An 8187-nucleotide genomic window follows, 5' to 3' on the forward strand; every position below is an offset into this window, starting at 1 on the left:
CCCCTTTAGAATATAATTTTTAAATCTATATCCTTGTTTATGAATGCATGTTTAATGGAGAAGTTGAAAATATGAAGTGAGTTTAATAAAATATGATAGCAAGATAAAGTAATAATATTTTTTTCGAAAACAATTATTTAATGATAATACATTTAAAATAAAAATTAAAAATTAATAAAACAAAAAATGTTTGCTAAATATTTATAATTGGATCTTAATAAAAATGGTGTATTATGGGTTGAATGAATTTTTTAAAAATTATATTATAAAGGGGTCAAATATGTATTTTTAATATTTCACAGGGGTATTTGGTTCAAAAAAAATATCAAAATGTTTCTTCAGTGGCATGAAGGGAGTGTGCGCAACAATCACTCATCTGAAGGGACGAGTGTGCTAATTTTATAAAAAGTTAGGGTTGAAGATGTCTATTAAAATTTCAAATGAGAGAAATGTGCATTTTCAATATTTCACAGGGGTGTTTGGTGCAAATAACTCTATATAATAGATAGTCCTATGTTGTTTAACGATGATACTAGAGTGTGTGTATATATATATATATATATATATATATATATATTTAAGAGTTATATATACAAGAGGATTAAAATTATGGATAATAAACTTAAATCAAGTCCCTGAGGAAATTAATTAAACTATAAAATCTTTAATTAAAGCATCACTGATACAACTCATGAACATTATGAATGTGACCATTTTATCCGGACTGTCGATGCTGAGACGTCTAGATAGGGGCATTTAATAATAATAATAATAATAATAATAATAATAATAATAATAATAATAATAATAATAATAATAATAATAATAATAATAATAATAATATGTAGAACTTGGATTGATCCTATTATAAATTTTATTATTACTATGTATCCTAATTATATCATAAGAGGATCATATATGGACAAATATTAAAACGGATGCAATTATAAACTTACAAATGAATTAATGATAAATGAGGATAAGAAGTAAGCGAAGAGGTAAACAAAAATTTCTAGCTTCAGTTACAAATTTTTATGGAGGATTAATTCATTTGTAATGATTATATCAGTGGACTACTATTTTAGTCTAGAAAAATATTTAACAATGAAGAGTGCAATTTCATATTCATATTTTTGAGTGAAGTAATAAGGAAATTAATAAGTCGGATAAATTAATTCAAGAGTTTAATTATTTATCTAATTTATTGGGCATCTAATTATTGGTCCACGATCGCCAGTATGTCTTCCTAATCAATGACAGGCTAGAGATGCAATTTAGTAATCCGATGAGAAGATGAAAATTTTTTCCATAAACTCAAGGTCTTGTAAATAAGTAATTACATACTAGGGTTCGGTGGCATGCATACATATCAAAATTTTTTGTGTTTGATAATTTTTTGTTAAAAAATATATATTATTTATAGATCAAATACAATTTTATTAAGATAATATAAACTTTGAGATATATAGTAAAAACAAGTTGGGGAAAAATCGGGAAAAGATTAAAAGCAGCACGAAAATTACTAATAAACTCACTCACCAGCAAAGCTAATAACAAATATTATGAAGGGTAAAACTATAAACAGTAAAATGGACATATAGACGATCTATTAATTAAATTGTTATTATGAGAAAATTTTGTATTTTGATTATTAAGGTAATATCCTAAAAGATTTTACTAATATAATACCAAATTTTTAAAAGAAGATCTTTCTAGGATTTGAGAAATCCAAATAAAGGGGACAAAAGTTATTGTTTTTTTAAAAATAAGGAAAAAGATTGAAAAATTCTCCTATATATTTTGAAAAAGACCAATTGGTCATCGAGAGAAATAGGGTGGAAAAATTTTAAGAAACTAGTCATCCTGGCACACGCGATGCGTGTGTAAAACATGAAAATGAAGAAAATTTAATATTTAAAAGTATTTATATCTTTAATTCAGAAATAATACAAAACAGAAATAAAAATAAATTCAAAAATATATATTGTAAATGTGGATAGGAAATTCGGAGGATGGAGTTTGTTGGAAGTAGTGAGAAGTGGGAAGGAAGTTGAGAGAGAGAGTGTGTGATGAGAGGGTATAAATGGAATAAATTGGTGAAAATTCACCATGACACCAAAATCAGTTGGTATAGGGTGCTTTATAACTTTTAATAATATTTTGGTTAAGAATCCTCAAGGTCATAGGAAACCAAATTTTTCGAACTTAAAATGAATGATATTTTCAACGATCCCGCTATCAAAGTCAATTATTATTATTATTATTATTATTATTATTATTATTATTATATTGTAATGGAAGTTGCAGTGCCCGATTTAAATACATCTTACCATCTTCCACGAAGTTTATAAACACCTATCAGTTTTATACTAAGGAATCGAATTGAATAAGCCAAGCTTCTGGAGTGAAGAAGAGGTTCACCTGAATCGCACGATGACCTGCACATTTGACATATCAAACTGGACTTGGTCGGAAACTAGACTAGGGTTCCATTTTGAGCTAATCCACGGCCTGGAAGAGCCCTCTCCTACGACGAAATGGACAGAAAACAAGAGGAAGAAAATCGCGTGGAAAAAGCAACTTCCAGCGAATTCATTACATCCCATTCATATTGAGTACTCCACCACCTTCCAACTAGAATTTCTATAACTACATGCATGATCGATTGGGTTTCATTGCTAGATTCACTTCATATATATATTCCCTGATGACTTTGTGATGATGTCTTGTAGCTATCGTCGTCATTTCTAGCCGTCGGTTGTCGATAGCAACGCCTGTTTTGTGCTTGTGTTTAGCTAGCTAGGTTTCCGGTCCAGCCAGTTATCAGTTGTTTCACTACCATATATACGGTATACCACAGTGCTTGTGGTGTCTTTTCGTTTATGTTTGTGCAATTGATTTGTACGTTTGTTATGGTTTGGAGTAATGGTTTTATTCAAGTCGAGTCCAGTTATCGTGGTTTTCGTATCATATCTAAAATCGTTGGTATTATATAAATAGAATAATACTATATTTTTAATGTTTTGTAACGAATTTCATATATGAAAAATATACATGTACAACCAAGGAATTCAAACAAATTTTTTTTTGATACGGAGATTGAATTCTAACTTGTATATGATAGGAGGGGCTAAGTCCCAAATTTTCCGATAATTAAACTTTAATTAGTTTTACTTGCATGCCTGGTAACTTTCCTTCTTTTTCTTAAACTTCAAATTCAAAAAAAAATTTAAAATCAATTCAAATAGTTTCAAACCATGACCATATGGGTTCCAGTTCCACTTTTAATTGGACCGATCTAGTTTAGATTTCCTCCAATATTTCGAATTGATTAATGAATCAAAGTACTTCCTACACGGTTACACCCCATCCGTTACATCATCATTCATCACATACATGAAATTATTTCACATGATTTTTTGATTAAACTTATTAAAACATATTAATTATAAGTTTTAAGAAAAGTTTATAAGTTGTCCGCTTTTATTTTAAAAATAATTTTTTAAAGGATTTGAATGAACTTATTTTAAATAATAGTTTGAACTTCGCGATTTGGACTGAAACAGAGATCCTCCAACGTTGGGTGAACTTCTCCCGTGGACGTCACACCTTCTCCGGCGACGTACGGGAGGCGACGGCGAAGATTCGGTCTGAAACGAGGGAAATCGAAATGGACTTAGGGTTTGGGAGGAAATTGGGGATTATTTTGTGTTTTAAAAGTGGTGTTTGCAATCTAAAAAATATTATTATAATTTTTTTAAAAAAAATCAATAATCAGCTAATAAAAACTGATTTTTGTGAAAATTTAAAATCACTTTTTTAAGAGTTTACAAACACACTAGTATGGCAAATGTGTAAATATATATTTATGTGAATTTCATGAGTTACTATAAGTGCAAATTGTTCAAAAATCCCCAATGCAAACATGTTTTGCTCTGCACTCTCTATCCATTTTTTTGTACCACAAATTTTGTTAATTTGTACCACATCTTGTATGGTTTTGTACTACATCTTGTATTGTTTTGTACCACATTTTATGACTAGGGAGCCCAAAGCAAAATATGTTTGCATTTGAGGATTTTTGAGCAAATGCCCTTACTATAACATAAAACAGTTTACAAAAATTAATGTCTTTGACAAAAAAGTATACAAAGACAAATAAACTATAGTTAATATTTAACTGGCAACGGTTTTTTCATGAAACCATTGTTTTTTTTTAAAACATTTTTCTTGTAATGTTTGTGTGAGGAAGAACGAACTTACATAGCTTATGTTATTGTTTGTCTTATGTATGAAATGGTATTTCTAAATCAGACACAACACATATAGTCGGAGTTGTATGCAGGTTTATGAGTAATCTAGGAAAATAATATTGGGAGGCGCTAATATATTCTTGGCTATTTGATATGTACTGAAAATTGTGTTTTATGCTTCTGAAAATCGGATTTCAACTTACATGGATATGTCGATACTAACATGGCTGGTGATGTAGATAGTAGAAAGAGTACTACTGAATTTGTTCACACTCGCGTACTGCGATTGGTTGAGTTTCAAATTATACTAAAAAAAAAATAGTCCGCTTTTCACTAAACTGAAACTGAGTATGTTGCAATGACAGAGGCTAATAAAGAGATTATTTGAGGGTGTTTGACTGAGCTTATAAGCTCTCAAAAACAGCTTATAAGATGTCAAAATAAGTTGTCTGACATTTTATAAACTGTTTTTAATTTAAAAAAGTAAGAGTGACCTTATTTGTTAAAGATTTCATCTCTCTAAAATATCCTTGAATATTTTCATAAACGAAAAATTGGCGATAAATTCCCATTATAAACTCCAGAATGTTATTCTGCACTCCCTATTACACTGAATACTTACTTTTCACTCCCCATTCACATATTTAATATTTTTACCTTTATTTTATTATTTCTCCAAATTATCAACGGTGTTCATTCTTTTCTTTATGCTTTCTTTCTCTCAAAACTCACGCAATTCCTCATCTCATATTTGAGAACCCACGAATTCATCTGAAGAGCCATAACCACAAGCACTACAAAGTACGGAGGACATGGAGATAAGTGGAGCAGCAGCAAGGAATCCCGACATCTGTTTCTGCTACCGAAAAGTGCTGCCATCACAGCGATTGTGGCTTGGAGTGCACCAATGTCGACCTCAACACACTCTACAAGCTCGCAACACGCCGCGGCATGAGCCGCCACGTCTTTGTGGTCTACCATTACACCGTCGCAGCTCTAGTTCTCCTCCTTTCGCTCTTCTTCTCGCATCGGTCAGCTAGAAATTTCTCTCTTAATTTGACGTTTCTCATGTATTAATTCATTAATCCCATGAATTAACTTTTTTATCGATGAAATCACACAGATCACGAGACCTAGCTACCGTCGTTGAATTTCTCCATGCTGCTCAAAATCGTTCTCCACATAATCATCGGGTGCGCGCGCAAAATTATTCACGGATTGATAGGTGAAATCATCTTAGTTTAATTGTTGATTTATATTTTTGTAAAGGGATACTTATTTTTGATTGATTTTAAAATCATATTGTTTGTTAATGGTTATACTTCAAAATGAGTAAGAACTTTCGATTGTGGAAAAAGTAATTTATTATTGCTTTATTTTGACATTTTCTCCCGATCTATTTTCTCTAATTTCTTCAATCTCAATTCGTGAAAAAATAAATCCATAACCACAGAAGCCACCGACGTAGACAACCACCGGTAAATTCAACAATACCTTCACGCGAAAACCCACGGATGGAGAAGGAAATAGGAAGAAATCTAGCTTTAGGGGTTTTTTTTTTAAAAAAGAAACAAATATTACATGTATCATGCGAGAGAATGAGGTAGTGCTGCATAATTTGTTATTGGGGTATTAATGGGATCCCTTGGAACCATGTTTGTGCTGCGATTGAATCAAAGTGTTTGTCAATATATAAATTTTGTGACTCTTTCTAAAAAGTTGAAAATTATCGGAGAGCTTATTTGGAAGTTGTCGATCCAATCCCTTCATTTGACATCGATACAAATTTACCACATTCTAATGGTGATATGATTAGACCGTCGGATGTCTGATCGCAACCATGACGTAGAATGACATTATTATTATGATATAATGTGATAATAATTATTGATTGTACAAAATTTGACAAACAATCAATTGAAACCACATTTATTTGTTAATGTATCACGAGTCAATACAATTGGTACTAAGTTTCTGATCAAGTACCAAAATATTATACCAAGTAAAATCAATTTTATACTACATTTTTCTACTAATGTACTATAAGTAAATTCAATTGGTACTGAGTTTTTTAAATTCACACCACCATGATAAAAATGTATGGAAGATGTACCAAATTTAACATAAGATTATACCACATAAGACCGTATTGTACTTCATTTGTCGGCTAATGTACTACCGATTAATATAACTGATACTGTGTTTCTGCCCATGCACCAACATCATCATGGTAAACATGCGTGATGTACCAAATTCAACAAAACATCATCCCGCAAATAGTCTTGATTATACTAACCTTTCCATCTATTGTACTACTGCTCAATCAAACTGGTACTGCATTTCTCACCACACACCAATACCACCATGGTAATGTATGGAAGACACACCAAATTTAACAGTACATCATACCGCAAATAACATCTATTATACCTCATATTCCAATCTATTGTACTACCTATTAATATAATCGGTACTGCATTTATGATCACGCACCAACACTATCATGGTAAACATGTATGGAAGATGTACTAAGTTTAACAAAACATCATACCTCAAATAGTGTTTATTATACTTTGTTTTCCATTTATTGTACTACGGATCAATAAAACCGGTACTGCATTTCTGACACGCACCAACACCACCATGGTAAACATGGATGGAAGTTGTATCAAATTTAACAACACATCATACCACAAATAGTATTTATTATACCATATGTTTCATCTATTGTACTATTGGAAAATATAACCGGTACCGCGTTTTTTATCTCACACCAACACCACTATGGTAAACGTGTATGGAAGATTTACCAAATTTAATAGGACAACATACCGCAAATAATATTTATTATACCAAATATTCCATCCATGGTACTACTTATTAATATACCTAGTACTGCATTTATGACTACACACCAACACCACCATTGATGTTACAAAATTGGGACAATGGATGCACACATAAGGTTGTTTTAACTATAAATGTTACAAACATATACAATGAATACATATATATGTGTTTATTAATCACCAAATATGCTACCAAATTAGACGATAGAATGCATAAACATGTAATCAGTACCGATTCTACAAAATTAGACATTTGATGTGTAAGCACATGTTTATAACCATTGATTTATAAAATTAGGACATTGGATGCATACATAAGATTTTTTAACCATAGATGTTACAAACATATACAATAGATACATATACATTTATTTGTTAATTACCATATATGCTACCAAATTAGATATTATAATGCATAAACCTATTATAATCATTATTGATTCTAAAAAATTAGACATTTAATGTGTAAACATGTGTTAATCATCATTGATTCTACAAAATTAGGACATTGGATGCATACATAACATATGTTTACACATCAAATGTTTAATTTTGTAGCATCAATAATGATTATCACATGCTTATGCATTCTAATATCTAATTTGGTATCATGTATGATGATTAACAAACACATGTATATGTATCCATTGTATATATTTGTAACATCTATGGTTTAAACAACGTTATGTATGCATCCAATGACCTGATTTTGTAACATCAATGGTGATGTAGGTGTGTGGTCATACACAGTACCAGTTATATTAACCAGTAGTACAATAGATCGAAAATAAAGTATAATGGAGACTATTTGCGGTATGATGGTTTGTTACATTTGGTACATCTTCCATACATGTTTACCATGGTGGTGTTGGTGCGCGACCAGAAATGCAGTACTGGTTTTAGAGCCAAGTAGTATAATATATGGAAAATGTGGTATAATAGAGGCTATTTGTGGTATGATGTGTTGTTAAATTTGGTACATCTTCTATACATGTTTACCATGGTGGTGTGGGTGCGTGGTCAAAAACGCAGTACTGATTATATTGTTCGGTAGTACAATATATGAAAAATGAGGTATAATAAAG

Source organism: Henckelia pumila, chromosome 4 (assembly GCF_033568475.1).
Source record: "Henckelia pumila isolate YLH828 chromosome 4, ASM3356847v2, whole genome shotgun sequence".
NCBI lineage: Eukaryota > Viridiplantae > Streptophyta > Magnoliopsida > Lamiales > Gesneriaceae > Henckelia > Henckelia pumila.